General features: G+C 38.8%; 2 pseudogenes across 2 annotated transcripts; both read right to left on the reverse strand.

Annotated features, from left to right (window-relative positions):
* Nucleotides 1–1,348: 1,348 nt before the first annotated feature.
* Nucleotides 1,349–1,772, reverse strand: LOC307053411 (translation machinery-associated protein 7-like; annotated as a pseudogene). The gene has a single exon. The product of its transcript is annotated as a translation machinery-associated protein 7-like (transcript).
* A 2,082-nt stretch (nucleotides 1,773–3,854) lies between these two features.
* LOC307053272 (small ribosomal subunit protein eS1-like) lies at nucleotides 3,855–4,705 on the reverse strand (annotated as a pseudogene). Its single transcript has one exon. The product of its transcript is annotated as a small ribosomal subunit protein eS1-like (transcript).
* Nucleotides 4,706–14,854: the final 10,149 nt, after the last annotated feature.

Consider the following 14,854-nt stretch of genomic DNA (forward strand, 5'->3'; position numbering starts at 1 on the left):
CCTCACTGCCTCTAATAAGCCCTCCAGAATACATGTTTATCTAAACAATCACAATTGTGCCTTTCTTTCTTTCCTCTGGTTAAATTCCAAGTGGCAATGTGATAAGATCTACAAGAAACCTAACCTAATTCTTAGAGACTGAAAGAAACACCCTATGAGTCATGGCTAAGTATGAGGCTGGTATGAAAAAATGTCAGAATCTAAAGTGAAAGATGAACACCACCCCGAAACTTCCTTTCATCACATATTCAATTAAAATTAAAATGTCTTTTCATCACAGATTAAAATAAAATGAAAGGAGAGTACTGTATATTTAACAGGTTTTTCCAGTGACGATGATCAGAGATTTTCTTCATTATTGTTATTAATTATTCTTTTGAAATATCCAGAGGTCAGATTTTCTACTCCCATCTCACTGGTCTGAGGGGCCTGCTAAGAATGCCTAACCAGTTCAGTTAATGACCATTTCTAATTTGCATACAACAGGACTTTGCTGCCAATATCTGTTAAATTCTCAGAGTAGGTAGACAAAATCCATTATGAGAAATATAATCAGCAATCTGGTGTCAGCTCAAGGTCAGGCAGTCAATAATACTGAGTATTTATTGTACACAAGGTATTATAACATAATTTTTAAAGTAAAAGTTATTTTCTCAAGAAGCCTTCAATCAAGGTGAGGAAACCACATGTTTATGATAAAAAATGCTCCTTAAGATTGCAAAACCATTGGGGAAAAGTTTGTTTAGGAACAGTTTCAAAGTAAATATCTCCCCATCAATGACTTATTAATTACAAAGTAAAAAGAGCTACCTTTAAAGTGAAAAAAATCTGAATTGGGAGATTGGGATTGACATATATACATCAATATGTATAAAATGGATAACTAATAAGAACCTGCTGTATAAAATAAATAAATAAAAATTTAAAATGTACACTATTAATAATGTAAAAAAAAAGTGCAAAAATCTCTCAGCTAAGTAATTAAAGCTAATTAACATCACCAATAATGCCTCCTGATGTAAGGCACTGAGGACACATCATCTGCCAAAAATGCATAACCTGTATGGATTTATGAGGAACAATCAGACAAACCTCAACTAAAGGACATTCTACAAAAGAAAAAGGCTGTATTCTTCAAAAAACTGTCTATCATGAAAAACAATGAAAGGCCGAGGGACTGTTCCAGGTTAAAAGAGACGAAAGAAATGACAACTAAATGTAATGCATAATTCTAGATTGGGGGAGAAATTGTTATAAAGGATAGTTATTAGGACAATCAGTAAAATTAAAATATGGATTCTGTATCACATAATAATATATATATCAATGTTAAAATAAACTTCCTGAAGTTGATCATTATACTGTTATGTAAAAGACTGTCTTTTTTTTTTTTTTTTTACAAAAGTTTACTCTTAAATGTACAATAGGTTCCAAGACAACACTTCATTCTAGCTATAGGTGGCAACAGATGTTATGGCAGGGAATCCAGGTGTTTAATCCAGATGTTTAAACAGGAATGGAACTAAGGATCATCATTGCCTCAGGCACAAGGAACAGCTTACTTTTTGCCAGATTTCTTAATTCCACCTGTGGCCAGGGGGCCTTTCCCCGGCGGCCTTCTTCGCTTTTAGCTCCTCGAGTTTCTTTTGCTCCTCCTTCTGTTTCTGCTTGAATGCCTTATCTTCCTCATCCATCTCCCTGGCTTGCTTCTTGGGCTGCTTCAGGGGCTTCTTCCTGCCACCTTCGCAGCCCGACATGGCGCCTGCCGCCTGCCGCCCCTTCCCCAGACCCTGCCACCGGCTGCCTGTCATTGTTTTTTTATGCTGAAGTATCTAAGGATAAAGGGTTATGATCTCTGCAACTTAACCTCAGAAAAAAAAAAAAGAAAGAAAAATGTGTATATTACATATAAAAAGGTAAAACAAATATGGCAAAATGTTATCAATGTATGAAGCTGAGTCAGGCATAAAGGAGTTCATTTTTTTTTTTTTTAAGTAAAAAGTTTACTTTTAAAAATGTTCAAGGGCTTCCCTGGTGGCGCAGTGGTTGAGAGTACGCCTGCCGATGCAAGGGACACGGGTTCGTGCCCCAGTCTGGGAAGATCCCACAAGCCGCGGAGCGGCTGGGCCCGTGAGCCATGGCCGCTGAGCCTGAGCGTCCGGAGCCTGTGCTCCGCAACGGGAGAGGCGACAACGGTGAGAGGCCCACGAACCGCAAAAAAAAAAAAAAAAAAAAAAAAAAGTTCAATAACCAGTTTCTACACAGATAGGCCCTCATCTAAGGTTGTCTTTTGGGGTCTCTAGAAACAGACTTCCTCTCCTTCCTAAATCTTTGAATCAGTGTAGATGATACATATATTCCAAGAAGTATGTTTTAGGAATCTAAATGTGTTGCAAGAAAGTAAGATAATAGCAGCAAATTCATAATAATGACTATTTTTTTTTCAATATTACCAGTGCCAGGCACTGTGCTAGGTACTTTATATACATTATTCTCATTTAACCCATATAACCTGAGAAGCAGGTATTTTTAGTCCCAATTTACAAGTGAGAAAACTAAGGATCAGGGAGGTTAAGCAACCAATCCAGAAATCACGCAGCTAGTAAATGAGAAAGCCAGGATGCTGTCTCCCGGAAATTCACAGATTTTTTAAAGAAGCTGTCTCATCATTACTGCTGCTTCCCTCAATCAAGAACATTCTTTCCACGGCATGGGTTCCTTAAGTTTTTGCAAACTTAAGTCAGACCAGCCTACCTGAACAGTGGAATAAAAGGTCACAGTCACTTAAAGGTAAACAAGGTCCCAGCACCAATCAAACAGAACTGACATGGCTCTTGGCCTGATTCCAAAGCTGCCTGATTTGTCAGCTGTACAGGTCTTTCCTACTGGAAAAGTTTTGCTAGGATTTCCTGATAAGCTTTCAATGTAAGCAATAAAGAATTCTTTAATTCTCTGCTCGTCTCTCTTCTGACATTACAAATAGGTGGTGCTTAAGTTACCTGTACTTTTCATTCATGATACAAAATAGTTTTAAGGATGCCAAAATAAATCAAGGGAATAAATGTCATGTCATATTCTCACCAGTTACTTTCCATGACTTCAAGTTAAAATTCCTTAAAGTTTAATAGAAAAATACTTAACACATCCAAAGACATGTTTATAGGAACTTCTCAGAAGTCTTTGCTCTGTGTGTGTGGGGGGGGAGGATTATGTGTGCTATAATATTTTTACAGCTCTACTGAATGAACTATAATTGACATACAATAAACCATATATTTAACAAGTGTATAATTTAATGAGTGTTAACATTATATACCTGTGAAATCATCAAAATTAATAAACATATCCCTCGCTCTCAAGTTTCCTCATACCACTTTATAATCCACCTCTCCCTCCCTACTCTGACTTTGCTTTGCTTTTCTGTTTTGTTTACATTGTGGTAAAATATACATAACATAAATTCTACTTTGTTTTTTAACTGTATAATTCTTTTTTTTTTTTTTTTTTTTTTTGTGGTACGCGGGCCTCTCACCGTTGTCACCTCTCCCGTTGCGGAGCACAGACTCCGGACGCGCAGGCTCAGCGGCCATGGCTCACGGGCCCAGCCGCTCCGCAGCTTGTGGGATCTTCCCGGACTGGGGCACGAACCCGTGTCCCTTGCATCGGCAGGCAGACTCTCAACCACTGCGCCACCAGGGAAGCCCTAACTGTTTAATTCTTGAAGTACTGAACCATCTTGCATAATTCAACTTAACCAGCCAAACACATGGTAGATATCATCATACTAGAAAGAAGCAAAGGTGCTAAATACTGCCCTTGTGGGGGTTTTTTGTTTTTTGTTTTTTTATCACAAATGAGGTCTTTTATTTGTCACCATTAAAAGTCTGATTTTTAAACAGATTCCTGGACTGGTGGCTCATACCCATCAGCTCGTTCAACTTTAGCACCTGTCTCGTCCCCAGTAGCTTTTCCAGAACTACTACCTTCACCATGTAGCTCCATGAATTTTCCCAATTCAGACTTGGGCTTCTTCAGCATTTTTACTTTTCTAACAAAGACATAATGGAGTGGATAAATAGACTGGCAGGCCTTTTCTATGTCTTTTCCAATGCTGTCTGGAATCAATTTATTGACCACCTCTTTCAAGTCATTTGTCTGCACCTCTCGGGTCATGATTTCCATCATCTTCTTGCGGATCTGGCGGACCTGCTGGTGCTGGCCATAAGAGGTCTTCCGAATCTGATTGTTGCATTTTTTAGTAAAACCCACACAGAAGAGACAAAGCAAATAACCATCGGTAGTCTTGACATCAAGGTGAGCTTCAATCATGGTCTGCCATTTTTTGACTATGGAGCACATTTTGTCACGGGTTAAGATCCATGCCATGGAAATTAGTCAGGCAGTTTTTGCCCTGAACGTCCTCAGTAATAAGCTTGAATTTTCTAAATGCAACTTCATCATTCTGCAGATCAGCAAGGCTCACTTCAAACACATGACCCTTGAGGCCATCAGATGCGATTTTGGTTCCTTGAGTTCTCGTGACTAGTGTTTTCCCAATATTTCTTATATTGAACATAGCTGGTGCTTTCACATCATACCAATCTTTCTTAGAAAATGGGTCAACCACTTTCTTCTTGGCTCCCTTTTTACCACCTTTGGTAAGGCGCTTGTTCTTTCCAACCGCCATGGTGCTGCTCCGAGAACCAAAAGGCTGCCCTTGTGGTTTTAAAGATATTTTAAAGTCAAATTGATATCTGGAGTCACTAGATATTGTGACACTGGATCTATTCCACTAGATTAAAAAAAATCATACAAAAAATATAAAATATCACAATGAGAACTCAAGGGAGGAGAAAGGAGGTATCTGACTAGCTATTTAAAGCTAATGTAAAATTCATGAACAAAGAATCAAGGCAACCATTAGTATTAGTATTAGTACTGACACATTGCAAAGCCCATTGGTAAATAATAGTAATATAACATATTTTACCTGAATTTCAGTTGAGTACGTACATTCTTCAACAAAATCTCTCCTTCTGTCTTATATAAATATCTCTAACCAAATATCTAAGGCAGTGTTTCTCAATATTTTTTATCCATGCTCCATTTTGAGAAAAGTAAAAATCTTTAACCTCACTCCGTTAGCATACTGTAGTGATTAAATCTCTATTTAATCAGCCCCTAAATCATATTACCTAAATATGAATCCCATTTCTACCACTAACTAGCCATGAAAATTTGGACAAATTCCTTTATCTCTCCAAGTCTTAGTTTCATCATCTAACAAATGTGGTTTAAATGGAATAATCCATGTAAAGCCTTAGCTCAGCGTCTGGCACACAGTATGTGCTTGTAAACATTAGCTACTACTATTATTTCATAGTAGTAGTAGTTGCCATCATCTGCCTTAAAGTCTATCTTCTGTTTATCCCCTATAGCCAAAAAGATTTTGTCAAAATTTCACCCATGATTACTACTATAAAAAATGTACTTTTAATGTAAAAGTATGATAAAACATGAAGTATGCTCCATCTCCCCATCTTATCCTTACCCCATTTAAGAATCACTGCTGTGGAACTTCCCTGCTGGTCCAGTGGTGAAGAATCCGCCTTCCAATGCAGGAGACGTGGATTCGATCCCTGGTCAGGGAACTAAGATCCCACATGCCGCGGGTCAACTAAGCCAGTGCATCACAACGAGCTCCCGTGCCTCAACTAGACAGCCTGTGTGCTGCAAAGTACAGAGCCCACTAGCTCTGGAGCCTGCGCGCCACAACCAGAAAAGAGAAAACCCGCACGCCACAACTAGAGTGAAGCCGGCGCACCGCAGCAAAAGATCCCACCTGCCTCAACGAAGATCCCACATGCCGCAACTAAAACCCGACACAGCCAAAAGTAAAATAAATAAATAATAAACAAATTTTTTAAAAAATAATAATTTAACAATTGCACATCCTTGCCCAACAGACACTAATTCAAAAAAAAATTACTATTGTAGCAAGAACTCTTCTAGAGTCTGATGTTAAGCTATGATGAAGAAACACCACTATTACTACTACTACTACTACTACTACTACTACTACTACTACTACTACTACTGTCAGCATTTATATAACACCTGTATGTCTAAAAAATTTAAAAATATTAAAACTCTTGGGGCTTCCCTGGTGGTGCAGCGGTTAAGAATCTGCCTGCCAATGCAGGGGACACGGGTTCGAGCCCTGGTCTGGCAAGATCCCACATGCCACGGAGCAACTAAGCCCGTGCGCCACAACTACTGAGCCTGCGCTCTAGACCCCGGAAACCACAACTACTGAACTTGCGTGCCACAACTACTGAAGCCCATGCGCCTAGAACCTGTGCTCCGCAACAAGAGAAGCCAATGCAATGAGAAGCCCGCGCACCGCAACGAAGAGTAGCCCCCGCTCACCGTAACTAGAGAAAGCCCGCGCATGGCAACGAAGACCCAATGAAGCCAAAAATAAATAAATTTAATAAATTTAAAAATACAAAAAACTCTCTTAACATTCACAACCCTTTGACATAGATGTATTATTTTTATCATTATTGAAACTGAGGCACAGAAAATAAGATCACACAGCTAGTAAGTGGCGAAGCTAGGAATCAAATTCAGTCAGCCTGGCTGCAGACTACACACCCTTAACTACTGTGGTATACAATAAAATGTGACACTGTACTATACAAGAAGGTACCTAATAACTATCTGTAAATATCTGAATGCCTGTTATGTTGGATAGGGCAGACACTTATTATGTGAAAGTGCAGATAATAGAAAATGAATCACTAGTTGGAAGATGCAGAGACACAAACTTTAACTAAACATAATAAAAACCTTTTTAGGATAACTTTTCAGAGTTATCTGAAAAGGGGCTGAGTTACCTCGGGGGCATTTCGTTTTGGCATACCAGGACATTCAAGGAGAGGTTGTATAGAAATACCTTCATTCATTTCATTATTCATAATCCTGTTAAAGTCCATCATGGTTGATCTTTTCGTTTGTTCTAATCTTAAAATACTTTCAAATCATGACTGCCATCTATCACATTAGCATTCACAATTTTATGTAACCTATAAACTTGGAAAGCATGGTTTTTATGTCTCCATCAATGTCAGTGCTGAAAGTATTGATCAGGATAGATATATGTCACCATACACCAATGTGACATACCACTAGACCCCTCTCTCCTCATTGAGATCCACTCTTAATACTCTAGGTTAGTACAATATAAAACACAGGAGAGTTTATCTTTAGAAAACAGGATAGAAAAATATATTTAGAATTCTTAATGATTAGGGTATTCAATCAGATGTAAACCCGTTTCATTGTACTATCACATAATCCATATTTCTCTATCACAGTCCCAAAGATTATGATAATAGTGATGATAAAAATTATAGCTAACACTTACAGAGTACTTCCTTTGTGCCAGAAAGTTATAAACCTTTTGCATATATATATTTTTTTACAACTTTATTGGAGTATAATTGCTTCACAATGGTGTGTTAGTTTCTGCTTTATAACAAAGTGAATCAGTTATACATATACATCTGTTCCCATATCCCTTCCCTCTTGCGTCTCCCTCCCTCCCACCCTCCCTATCCCACCCCTCCAGGCGGTCACAACTTTTGCATATATTAAATAACTTAATTCTCACAACAATCTTATGTGGTAGATAATATTATTTGCTCTATTTTGCAGATGAGGAAATTGAGGCACAGCTGGGTTAAATGACTTGACTGAGGTCACACACCTAGGACAGGGCAAAACCAGGATTTGAACCAAGGCATTCTGGCTCTAGGATCTGTGTACCTAACAACAACACTGCCTAGTATTTATTTACTTATTATATGCTGCCTAGTATATAAAATGGTCATACATGAATTTAAACAAAACCACTTACTGCACTCTGGCCATGCACTACACTGTGCCAAGCAGGAAGTTAATTTCATCTTTCACAAAGACTGGGCTCCTTCTCACTGGGCATATTGCTGACAGGCTACTTAGGAATTCCAGGGGCTTATTTTGGTTTGGGCCAGAGTAGAAGAGTAGAGGGTGCACTAGACCAGGAATCATATCATATAAACGGGGACTTCATTCTAGCTCCTCCCAGGGAATTCCCTGGCAGTCCAGTGGTTAGGACTCGCGCTTCCACTGCAGGGGGCATGGGTTCGATCCCTGGGCAGGGAACTAAGATCCCACAAGCCTCTCAGCCTGGACAAAAAAAAAAAAAAAAAAAAAAAAAATCTAGCTCCTAGTACCTTAACTCTAAGTTATGGTGAGTGCAAATGAGAGATTAGAAAACAAACTCCCTGATGTTGCTCCTTTCCACCGTTCAACTCTCCTGCTCTGAAAAGAGCCCATTTTCATTCAGAGACTCAGTATCATTCGGTCTGTGTGATCTTCACCCTTAGCCATACCGTCAGATGCCACTGCCTAACCTGAACCAATCAGCACATCACTCTCTCAGGCCACAGACTGGGGGAGGAGGGAGGTGGGAAGGGCAGTGATTGGTGACCTAAGATAGTCCAATGAGAGTGAATCTCAGGACTCGCCAGATAGGAATTCATGGACAAAGATTATCACTTCTTTCTTTGTGAATTCAAGCCTGGAGACATGACTCTAGGAACCATCCTATAACAATCTAATGGTCATCCTATAACCGGAAGAGAGTCTTTCTCAAAACAGTCACACAGAGAAAGCAATGCTGATGATGGAGAGAAGCCAGATCCTGAACTGCCTAATTGTGTCAACCAATACATTCCCCTTTTTGCTTAAGCTCAGTTAAGCTTGGTTTTTTATCACTTAGAACCACAAAATCATAATTAATGCATTCAATACTTGGCAATGAGCCCTAGCACAAAGTAGGTGCTCAATAACTATTTGAATAAATGTAATAAGTGGAAAGACTCTTTTGAAATTTTGTAAAGCACTACTCACATTAGTATTTTGTTTTGATGGAAAGAGGTCAAGTACTTGTCAATTTATAAGTGTATCAAAGATGGCATAACAAAGCTCTCATCCTGTCAAAAGTATTTTTTTCTTATCTGCTTACAGTTCTTCTATTTTCCAAAGATGACTTTTGTGTCATATATTATATTTTATACTATACTTTTTTAAAATTAATTAATTTATTTATTGGCTGTGTTGGGTCTTCGCTGCTGTGCACGGGCTTTCTCTTTGTTGCGGTGCACGGGCTTCTCTTTGCGGTGGCTTCTCTTTGTTGTGGAGCACAGGCTCTAGGCGTGCAGGCTTCAGTAGCTGTGGCATGCAGGCTCAGTAGTTGTGGCGCTCGGGCTTAGCTGCTCTGCGGCACGTGGGGTCTTCCCGGACCAGGGCTCGAACCCGTATCCCCTGCATTGGCAGGAGGATTCTTAACCACTGTGCCACCAGGGAAGTCCCTTATACTATACTTTAAACTGAACATTACACATCAGACTTAAACTGAAGTCTTAAGATCCTCTGGATTTAGAACAAACACATCTAATACTTTTTGTTTTATAATGCAAAACACTTCTATATCTTCTCCACTTTCTTAGGAGATGGAAAACACCAAGATCACAGTCATTCCATAATAGTGACCCTAAAAGAATTCAGAAATTATAAAGAGATTAACCCTCACACCTTTCCTCTAGAACTATTACTAATTTTTAAACTTTGACTTTATAGGTCTCTCAAGTTTTTCATTTTTCACTGGCTCTCTTAGACCATCCCCATGTTCCTCACATCTACTAATTTATACACTATGAAAGTATATATAAAAATTTAATAATTAGTGCCTAAACTGATGAAAAAAATTACCCCCAGCTTCCCTAAAGTTCCAATAGATGTCTGCTAGGACACATCAAATTTGCTACTGAGAAAAGGTATGTGGGAGGATGAGGGCATAGTGAGGGTAGCAAATATATGTTGGCTTTTTAGTTCATTATACTGAGACTTAGCTTGACCTAAAATCACACGACCTTTACAATACTCACAATTGCCCAGTAACCACTGAATACCTCCAACAATGAGGAATAATACTTCCCAACTCTCCATTTATGATAACTGCCCCTTTGCAATCAACCAATACTATTCAAGTAAAAGTGAGTGATGACCCTAGAAAAGGAGACTTTAAATATCTACATTCCAGAGGGAACACATACACACACACACAAACACAGGCTGCCTTAATATCTGTTTGTCCAGTGGGTAATAGGGTTGGGAAAAGATGACACCTCCTCGGAGCCAATACAGTACAAGATCAAAATGGGGATGGGGAGCAGGAGACTGCCCAATGACTTGCAGGTGGAGCCTGGCTTCCAGCCATAGCACCCACATTAATTAAGCTGGGATGAGTCAAAATGAAAGCAGTTGGAGATAGAATACACAGCCTCACTTATGAGCCCATTAGGATGGGCCAAAACTTCCTATTTCCTTAGCAGTTTATCCTCCCCAAAAGTTTCTACGTCAAAAGAAGCTATAACAAAAGAGAAAAAGGGAGCTGGCAGCCAGAATGCAGCATTTGTAAGGCCTGATCTTTCCAACACTGCTACATATTCAGTCCCGAGATAAGTCACCTTATCTTAGTCAAATTCCCCATTCAAGCACAGATTCTAAATATGGACATAAATACCCACACCACCACCATCACTACCATAACCCTGCCTATTAAGTGCCTTAGCGTCTCCAAATTGCTTTCAAGATACAGAATGTGGTATCTGTTCCTGTGATTTTTACCCAAATTCACAAAATCTGGCTCCATTTCTGCTGACTAACCTCCCAGTATACACTGCTTGCCTTGTTCTTTAATGTTCCAATAGACGCCTGCTTGGATGGATTAACTTTGCTATTAAGGAAGTACACAGAAGTAGAAATGTGTGTCAGCAGGGAGGGGTGGCAGGGAGGAGATACTGAGGATAAATCTAATCAAGTGTCTTTCCAACGTGAATATCTTGAAGGAGACAAAGTCTGGGCGCTGGTATGCATATGCTTGTGTTTTAAAGATGAAAGTCTCCAACAAGTGCAGTTTTAGAAACTCCCACCCAATCCCCTCTATTCTACTTCCTTATTGTTGGTAGATTTAGTAAGCATCCCAGGGTGAAAGAGGAGGTGGACTCTGCTTCCTAAGCTATGCAACAACCTAAATAGTAGAAGTTGCAATCATGTATACTCTTAAACCTAATTCAAATTTGACTGATTACTACAGGGAACTATCTGTAAAAAGAGGAAACATGAATTTTTCCTTTGCATTCTATTCCTGCTTCCCCTGTCTCTGGGCCTACAATTTTCTTCCTCAGTAAGACCCTATGCTCAGTAATTTTCTACTGGCATACCAATGTCCAGTTCCAAAGCTGAGTGAGCAAGCATACTTTGTACTTGGGATCTTTATCTGCTTCTACCTTTGTGGAGCGTAATAAAGTAGTGCTCTAAGAGGCAAGTTCTGTGAACTCCTAGGTTAAAGTGAATCAAATACTGTTGGCATTAATCATGTCATCTGCTGTACATTCAGGCCTTCCCACAGATAACAGTGCAGTCACATCACCCCTTGTGTAAAGACCTTTGAAGCTTGAGGGAGGATATGTCTAACCCATAGTGGGGAGGAGGGACTGGATTCAAGAACCAGCAGAACTCCTAGCACAGCTCACAAGCCAAAAATGGCCCACTGCCTGTTTTTGTAATTAAGGTTTTGCTGGGACACAGCCACGCTCATTCACTGATGAATGAATGAAAAGTGGTCTATGGACACTTTTGTGCTACAACTGCAGAGTTGAGTAGTTGCAACAGAGACTGTATGACCTGCAAAGCTGAATATTTACTATCTGGCCCTTTACCTAAAAAGTTTGCCAACTCTGTTCTAGATGAAAACAGGATCAGTTTTATCAATAACTTGGTAGTGAATTCTACCTAGATTATGCAAACAGTTTTAAAGTGGAGGACAGTGCTAGGAATAGAATTATCTCAAGAAACTGTACCATAACTTTCTGATACAGGATTTCTACAGTTTATGTCACTAACCTGTATATATCACCACACTGTACAGAATAAGTCAAAAGAATGCCTGATTTGGGAAGTTCTAAATGTAAAAGTGATTTCACAACATGATCTGCACAGATGATTAGTTTTAAATCAGAGCTCAATGTTATTCCTCAATATGTGGGACCTGTAAATTGCCACATCTAAGATTTTAGCTCTGAACTTCATCTCTTTCCTCTAATTTCTCCACAGAAACCCTTATTCAACAAACACTGAGTGGGCACTTACTCTGTGCCAGACCCTGGGTTAGTCCTGGACCAAAATAAAGTTTCTTCTTGGGCCTGACCACACAGTAGGATATTTCAGGAAAGAGATTATCCTAAAAACCACAAGGGACACTTGTAATAGCTCTTACAGTTGAATGATTTTGCTCTGCCACTATTCTACTAGAAGAATCAGTGAGTAAACCCTGTGTTTAGATTTTGCTCTTCCTAGAGTGGGTTATGGAACTTATATCTCTAAGGCAGGGTCTATGACAGATTCAGGGAGTCTTGGATTTGGACCCAGAAAATTATATCTTTATTTTCACTAGCCTCTGGCAAATTCACCATTCCTTCAATTATGAACGTAAGCCACAATAGTAATAGTACACTTAGTAGAACAGACTTTGTCACTGATAGAAATCATAGATATTTTCATATAATATCACACTCGTACAAGTATCTTGAAATACTGTTTAAACACACGATCATTTAAAAATTATCATAGCTATAAGACCCACTGATAGACAGTAAACTTTATTTATTATGTTAATAAAAACTACATGTGCTATATCACACATTTTAAAAATATTCTGATAACTATATTTCAACATAATTTGTTTCCTTTATAATTCTATGTTATTTCTTTTGCAATAAAAACATTATTCAAAAAAAGGAGTCAAAAAGGTTTCACCATACTGACAAAGGGGTCCACGGCACAAAAAAGATTAAGACCTAGGGGCCAAAAAATAAACAAACAAACGTAATCACATCTGAGGTAATTCTATGCAGATAAAAAACTACCGTTTTCTGTTAAGTGCCATACACTCATTTTGTTCTCTAATATAAAGCAAAGACTATAAGTCTTTTTTTTTTTTTTTTTTTTTTTTGTGGTACGCAGGCCTCTCGCTGTCGTGGCCTCTCCCGTTGCGGAGCACATGCTCCGGACGCGCAGGCTCATGGGCCCAGCCACTCTGTGGCATGTGAGATCTTCCCGGACCAGGGCACGAACCCGTGTCCCCTGCATCGGCAGGCGGACTCTCAACCACTGCGCCACCAGGGAAGCCCTATAAGTCATTATTTTTAGCAGCCCTCACTTCAGACTGGTTTGCAAATAGTTGTGAATGTGATATATAACAGCCTAGCAGATCCATGGGTTCCCCTGGCAATCATTCTAGTCCAAACATAGAAAACTTCAAACTAACATAACTTTCAACAAGAGTTACCAAAAGAAAGGGAGAAAAAAGACTGAAAAAAGACAACAAACAAACAAAAAACCAAAACACAACCCTGCTATATATCTATCTACTAATCTGGTTTGCAAACAGTAAAATACAGGCAATACAATTATTTATATTAATGAGAATATGTACGTAAACAAACCTAACACAGTGCCAAATATATACTAGAGACTCACTCTTTTTTTTTTCTTCTGGAATGGTGCCCTGGCATATACTGCAAAATAACGTATGTAAAAATGTATATTCCCTGAATTTACTGACTGAATTACAGAAGGGAGTTAGAATTTAAATTTTGCCACAAATCATTCATAAACAATTGACAAAACAAATCGTACTTCATACACGTGTCCAGGTACCCATTTGACAGGAATATTGTGAAAAGGGAACTTCAGGACTAGAAACAGAAAGGTTTAAGCTTAGGAAAGAGAAAGTGCTAGAAGCTACCCTCTGGCATATAAGCAGGAGGGCTGAGCCCTGCTCTTACACTCTCCTTCCTATTGTTTTCTTTTTTCTTTCTTTTTTTGTTTTTTAATTGGGGTATAGTTGTTTTCCAGTGCTGTGTTAGTTTCTACTGTACAGTGCAGTGGAGTTCCCTGTGCTGTACAGCAGGTTCTCATTAGGTATCTATTTTATACATATTAGTGTATATATGTATGTCAATCCCAATCTCCCAATTCATCCCAGCACACCCCCCTTTCCCCCCTTGGTGGAAGTCCATACGTTTGTTCTCTACATCTGTGTCTCTATTTCTGCCTATTGTTTTCTAATGTGACTTATGTAGTGGTAACGTAGGTAAAAGTTGTAGAAGCAGCCACAATGTTGAGTAAAAAGGAACTCTCACAGTTCAGTGATGATTGGGAAGTACTCTGATTTCAGGGTTTCTCTAACATAAAAAATTCCCCCCAAATCATGACTTTTAGAAAAATTTATTCTTTCCAATCTATTTTAGGGTAACACAAACGTTAGTGTAAGACAGACCTATTTCTGTTTGATTCGGTAGGAAGAATTACCTCTATTAGTAGAAAAGCCGGAAGATCTGGTTTCAGATGAGAGTTACACAAATACTTGGAAAGAAAAGCATATGAAAATTACAATTATAACTAGATATTCTGTCTTTATTCATCATTAAAAATAATAGCAAATTATTATGCTTGCTTTTTCTATGAATATTTCATAAATTAATCCTCATGAGAGTTTATAACATGAAGAGGTTATTCAGCTCCCACAGGAAAATCATGAATGAGGTCAGGTGGTTTACAAACTCCATGAGCTTGTACACTAAATTTGGTGAGTATGCATATAGTTCAGATTCTTAAAGGGTCATTTAACCAGAAGAACAGTTATCTCTGCCATAGAAAATCTAAAGCAAGAGAAAGCAAT

The sequence above is a fragment of the Hyperoodon ampullatus genome, assembly GCF_949752795.1.
Source record: "Hyperoodon ampullatus genome assembly, chromosome: 5".
In the NCBI taxonomy this organism is placed as follows: Eukaryota; Metazoa; Chordata; class Mammalia; order Artiodactyla; family Ziphiidae; genus Hyperoodon; species Hyperoodon ampullatus.